A 6,915-nucleotide genomic window follows, 5' to 3' on the forward strand; every position below is an offset into this window, starting at 1 on the left:
TGTAATCGATCTCACCAACAAAATTTGCATCTACAAAACCTTGTTATGTCAACTCACCTCTTATGAAGCACAAACATATATCAGTAGTATCCTGTAAATATCTCAATATCCACTTTGCTGCTTCCTAGTACCATTTGCTTGGATTGGTCATGAATTTGCTCTCAATTCCCACTGTATGAGCAATATTTGATCTTGTACATGCCATGACATACATCAAACTTCCACTACCTTTGCATTATTCATGTTGAAGCTCTGCAAAACATGACTAATGTACCTGGCATAAGGTAGCTGTAAAATACCATTTTGCTTATACCTACGAATTCTTATCTCAAGAATTTATTTAGTTCGACCCAAGTCCTTCATTTTGAATTCTTCTGATAATTGCATCTTTAATTTTTAGATTTCGTTCATGTCTATTCCTGTCACTAACATGTCATTAACATAAATTAAGAAAATAATGTAACTAGACTCCAACCTTCTAAAGTTGCAACAATTGTCAGCGTTGTACTTGTAGTAGCCATTTCTTTGCATAAATCCGTCAAACTCTTTGTACCATTGTCTCAGAGCTTGTTCTAAGTCATAAAAGCTTTTCTTCAATTCGCACACAAACATCTCTTTTCCTTTGATTGAGAAATTCTCTAGTTGTTGCATATAATTTTTTTTATGTCACCTCGAAAAGATAGTTTTCACATCTAATTGCTCTAAGTGCAACCTCTATGCTGCAACAATACTTAAGATCGATAAAATTGTTGTCAGATTTACTACAGCAAATGAACCTTTGTGGAGTCAATTTCTTCCTCTTTGTTGAAAAAATTTGACCACCAATATCGCTTTACGTTTCGTTGAACCGTTATGTTCTTCTTTGACCCGATAAAGCCATTTATTATGTAGAGCCTTCTTTCATGCAAGTAACACAACTAGCTCTCATATTTAATTAGAGATAAGATACTTTATCTCATATTTCATTGATATCTCCCACTTGATCGCATCCTCTCCCTGACGTGCCTCATCATAGCATTCATGTTCATCGATATTAGTGAGTAACAAATAATTTATGTATTTTCGATTTAGAACATATAACTGAGAAGACCTCCTTAGAGTAGGAATAGAAATTGGAGACTTTGGTATATCAGTCTCCGCGACATCTTTCTTTGGCTAAAGACCCTCATCTGCCTCTTGTGACATACTACTTCTTGAAGTATCATTTAACTCAATTTATGTTCAGATCATCATGTGAATTACTAGACTGCATTGTGTCTCTATCCTTGTACATCACCCCTTTCATTGAATATGACATCTTGACTTTTGATAACTTTTTTGTTCTTATCATGCCAAAAATGGGATTTCGAACTCGTCTCCACCATATCCAATGAAAGTACACTTTGGTGATTTGAGATCAAGCTTATTCCCAGCTTGATCACTAATATATACATATGCGATACAGCTAAAAACTTTCAAATGAGAAAGTTTTATTTCTTTACCGCTCCATACTTTCATTGGTATCCCCTACTCCGAAGGTATTGATGGCCTACAATTGATTAAGTATATTGATGGCCCGCAATTGATTAAGTACTGTGTGTTAATAGCTTCAACCCGAAGGTATCCGTTCTCGCTCATGATGGGACGCAAGTCTCCTTATACGTGGTTAGTCAATAAACTAGTTAGACGTTTGGTGAGAAGAATAGAATAACTGTTCCCTTTATGTACAGCCTTTAATCCCTATTCTCCCTTTCGTTATCTTGGGAAGATTGATCTTTTGACCTTGTTGCAGCATGAACTTTCGAATGATAGTATTATCCTCAGCAAAATGCTACATATTATTGGCCACCTACTCACAGTTCGACTTGACTTGGATATTTTTTTTGCTCTCTTGCTTCTTCGTCTCTGGCGGTTTTGTTGTGGAATAGTACGACCTTCATTTTTACTCATTGTGTTTTCTTCATTGCTTATTTTAGTTTTGCTGATGCTACCTGGCTTTTTGTCTTCCTCACGTGTGTGCTTCTCATTGTTTTTGCAGGTATTCCCATAGACAGCCAAATTGTTGATCTAAAAAATAGAAATTATTTGTAAAACAAACTATCAAGTCTCCTTGAATTTTGGCAAGGATCACCACTTTTGAGGCTTTTGGCAATGATTAGGACCTAAAGTGTTTTGTGAAGGAAGGAAAGTGAAGTTTTAAGACATTTGTTTTGGCGAGAAATTGTCCTGCAAATGGAAAATATTTGAATTTCCGATGGGGCTTGTTTTTTTACTTTGCCTTAATTTGGACTTTTTAGAGAGTGAAAAATTGGATCTTATATTTTCAACCATTAATTACTTGTGCCAATGAACTTATTTATAGATAATATTTAGGGGCCTTATAGTCATTTTTGCGAGTTAATATTCTCTCATCATTATGTTAGAAGTCATGATTAAGTTCAATTTCAAGATTTTTGTTAAAGTTTATGCTATTATGATATTTGTCAAGCGATTCATTGTGTACATGCATAGGCTTATTGCACTAAAGTTTAGGTTGTTTATGTCATAATCGGCAATAATGCTTTGGAAAAATTGTAGCAGCGATCCTTAACCTTTATATATATATCCCAAACCTTTGATAAATTAACAGTTGGAGACCAAACGTGAAAACACCCATTTGACTATTAGTTGACCAAGAAAAGCAAACTTTGACCAATTTTGACTAAATTAGAAGGGGTAAAATGATAACTTTAGAATTATCACATTAAATAAATAAACAAAAAACCAAAAAAAATAAAACAAAATACAAAACAAATAAAAGACTAGTTCCTCACCCTCACCCTCACCCCCACTAACTCCACGCCACCCCACTGCACCCGAAAAATTAATTGTTGCCTATCGTCACAATCCACCAATACGCTGTCGCACCGCCCACGATTGCCACAAGGAATCATTGCAGCTGCAGCCCCTAAACCAACCTAGAAAAACTCCAAACTATTGAAATGCAGCCTCTGAGTCAACAAGACAAATAATATCAACCCATTTAAAAATTTAACTATAGACCCGCAACAACTTCGGTGTAGTTACAAACACAAGACCCGACTCAATTCGCAGTGAGATTTTTGGGGATCTGAGAGAACGGCTTGTTTCAAAGCTTCTACTGCAATGTATGCATTTCTTAGCCTTGAATTCTCAAAGACAAAACAAATATATGTAATCTTTGTGTATTGAGCTTTTTAATAGCAACCACCATGGAATCTCTCTACCCATTTGGAGGCATTTCTATAACTTTATAGACAAAAAAGAAATAATTTATAAGATATGATTTATCTGCATCTAAAGTATCAATTCCAACAATATTCAGGGGATCCCTTTCCCGAACTCATACGTGTTTCAGCGGGTCTTACTGTAACCGATTTGTATGGAAATATACGGACCCATAGCTTTTGCAATCAGTTTCGCTATAGCACCCGCTGCTTTCACTAATTGTCCACCCTTTCCAAGCAAAACCACATTCCCCCATCTTCAGTAGCCTGTTGAAATTTATAGTTGCTTCCCTAAGTTCTGAAACAGAAAGAACCCTCAAAGTCGGTTCTCTTTCTCTATACATTTACGTTATACTTCGACAGTTGCTGTTTTTCTAATTTTTTGGTTTTGGGTGGGTTGTGTTATTTCGATGTAGTTGGATATATTTTTTCAGATGGAGAAATTTTGAAGCTTTGTTCATTGTATCGGGATTTGAATCAAAGTGAAGATTGTTAGATTTTGTGCCCCAAATTAGAGTGAATTTTTGAAAAAATATTGTTTCTTTATTTTCACATGATTTCATTGGAAAAATATTATTTCCTTTACTCCATATTATTTTTATATTATTTCTATTTTTATGATATTTTTAGAGTTTAGTATGTCCCTATAAATATGTGACTCTTCATTCAATTTAGGTGAAGCGTTATTGTTGAATTCTTGTATTCTCTCCACGTATTATCTTTAATAAAACATTGATTTTTCTACTAATCTCTTTTCAATTTCTTTACTTTAATCTTTTTTTTTTCATTGTGATCATACATATTTTATATTATTCAGTAATCTCAATTCTTGCATCGCCTCTAGGTCCAACAGGTTGGGGGCTGGGGTGTGGTGTGGTACAATGGGAGATCTCATTAGTGCCTATGTATGTGTAGGAGGAGAAGATTAGTTGTGGTCGAAGAAGTATTTTAGGTTTTGATTTGGATGGGGGATAAGGTCGGACTGTTGGTGGAAGTTGGGAAGAAGATGGCTATTTAGGGTTATTTTCCATTTTTTTAGTTCAGTTTTATTTATTTAATGTACTAATTAAGAAATTACCATTATACCCATTTTAATTTGGTTAAAATTGGTCAAAGTCCAACTGCAAATTTATCAAAGGTTTGGGACCTTCGTTGTGACAAACTGAAGGATATGTTAAAGTCTGCAGAAAGTCAAAGGTTAGGGATCTTTGCTGTAATTTTCTCTAATGATTTTGCCTATATTTAAGGCCTAGTCCAAGGTTTTCAGGCCCTTTGAGAAAACCCTTTGATGGCCGTCTTCAATCATGTGTTTTGCAAGTGTTATGGCTGTGCGTGCTTTGTTTGCTAAACATTGCTTTGAAGGTCAACACGTCTTGCGCTTCAACTATACCTTGACAGTCGAGGTGCGAATGTGGACAGACACATGGGCATGCTACGGTACACTTTTATAACTAACAATATGCTTAGAAAGAACAATGGAGAAAAAATTGAATGTTATACTTGTCTATACATGACAAAAGATGATACGCTTATACAAACGTACACAACTCAATCTACCTATCTAGACTGACTTAAGAAAGTAAATATTCACTGAATATGGAATATACACAAAGAAATTAGAAAACTGTATCACAATCTTAATACTGTGCATGAAACTTAATTAGAATGTATAAATATTTAAGACAATATAAACTGTAATTATGTCTAAATTACTTTATAATTTCTGACAATTACAAATTTATTTATGAAACACAAACCATATTGTGATGGTAATATAGTAAAGTACGTTGCACAATGTCTAAATTAATGATTTCCTGCACACCAATCTCATTAGGTAGGCACGAGTGGAGATTTTAAAAAATAAATAAATAAATAATAATAATAATAAGGAGGCGCCCCATGTAAAATTTATCACTGGTCGTATTATTGAATAATTAGGTGTGTGTCCTTGTTGCAAATATGCCATTCCAATGTGGCATCCGCCGACGGAAGAAGACAAATTAAGGGCACATCACCACCCAAGAAATTCGTAGAAAATATACAATTCTAACTTCTTTACATAAAAAGACTCAAACGTAAAAGAAGAAATCGAAGCTGCAGTTGCCAATGATGAAATATAAAAGAGCATTCAATAATTTCTAATTTCACCTTGGCATAATCATTTTTTCATGAGCTAAAGCCACATAAATCTCACCAATTTCTGTCCCATAACTAGAAAAAACTAACTGTTTCATGCACAATCTTCGCTTCTGAAACTTTTAGATGGAGCAGTATCAGAAAGGACATTTGACGGAGGTATTTTTAGAAACTTCAACTAAGCTTTCATGTTGGTTAATTTGTTATTTTAATTTTAGAAAAATATTTATTGCACAAATAATTTTACGCCATAATATATACCGAAATTATATTACAGCCAAATTCATCAATGAAATAAATCGAGGTTGGCATGCAACAATGAAATATTTTTGGCTTTCATTATTTGCCCCCTCTTGCCTTAAGATATGGTCTTTGTTTCTCTCCTCAGATACCTGTAAATACATTGCTATAGACAAACTTTAAATAGTTAAATTTGTCTCTTTCAAACAGGTTAAACTTTTGATAATATTGTGCTTACATTACATAGGTTTTGGGTTGAAATCTCGCTGTCAGTCACTTTTTAAAATTGTACGAACCGTTGATAAATAATGAATACAACATGTAAGCGATGGCGTGTTGAAGATAAAAACAAGCCTTTTTTAGTCCCCTCGCTCTTTTAACTAGTTTCTAATGTTTTTCTCTCACTTTCTACCTGATAGACACAAAATTTAACAATTTCAGCCTCATTTATGGTAAAACATTTTGCAGAAAATTAAATAGGGATTTAAAATGGGAATTTGATCAATTGGCGGTTGGTTCATCCATCCTTAATGGGTTAATTTGTTCCAAAAAATTTCTCCAAGTTCTGTTATAATTTAGAGACAAGAGAACATTGATATTCTAACGGATAGGAGGTTTAGTGTCACGAGAGTCATTGCAGGGTGTGGATGTCTCCATATGGGAAGGTAATTTCAAAACAAGTGTCAGATTACTTCGTTCAAAACGGTTAATTAATATATAAATCAAATAGAATATTTATTTTTAAACTTAGCATTCAATATGAACCCCTTTTATTACATCAAGTTTTGACATTACATAACTTTTATAAATTAGTGGTGGTAAAACTTGAATCTAGATCTTTTGCATGCTGGCTTGAATTAAGTTTGTTTTTGAACATTTTTTTTTATTAACATTTTCCCAGACATTTCTTATAATATTCTTTATTAACAAAATAACTTATTTAAATTAAATTAAAAAAAAAAGGTAAACGAAATGACTCCTTTTAAAAGAAAAATTACTCTATAGCTTTGCTTTTGAAGCTGGAAATTACTCATTTTCAATTAATTTTCATCTGTAGGATAATTATTTATATGAAACTCACTTATAAGTGAACTTTTAAAGCTTAGCCAAATTTTTTTGCGCCTTGTATCTCTTTCAAATGACTTCTCACTTGAATACTGTCGCTATTGCCCACTTTCGAGTTTGGCAATGTACTACAGACTTAGAATTTAATAACGGTAAAGGTTGATGTAATAATAAGACTATAATTGTATGTGTTATGAGAAGAAAAATATGACTGTAATTGTATCATTAATAAATTAAAACTTAGATGAAT

The sequence above is a fragment of the Olea europaea genome, unplaced genomic scaffold (assembly GCF_002742605.1).
Source record: "Olea europaea var. sylvestris unplaced genomic scaffold, O_europaea_v1 scaffold531, whole genome shotgun sequence".
NCBI classification, from domain to species: domain Eukaryota; kingdom Viridiplantae; phylum Streptophyta; class Magnoliopsida; order Lamiales; family Oleaceae; genus Olea; species Olea europaea.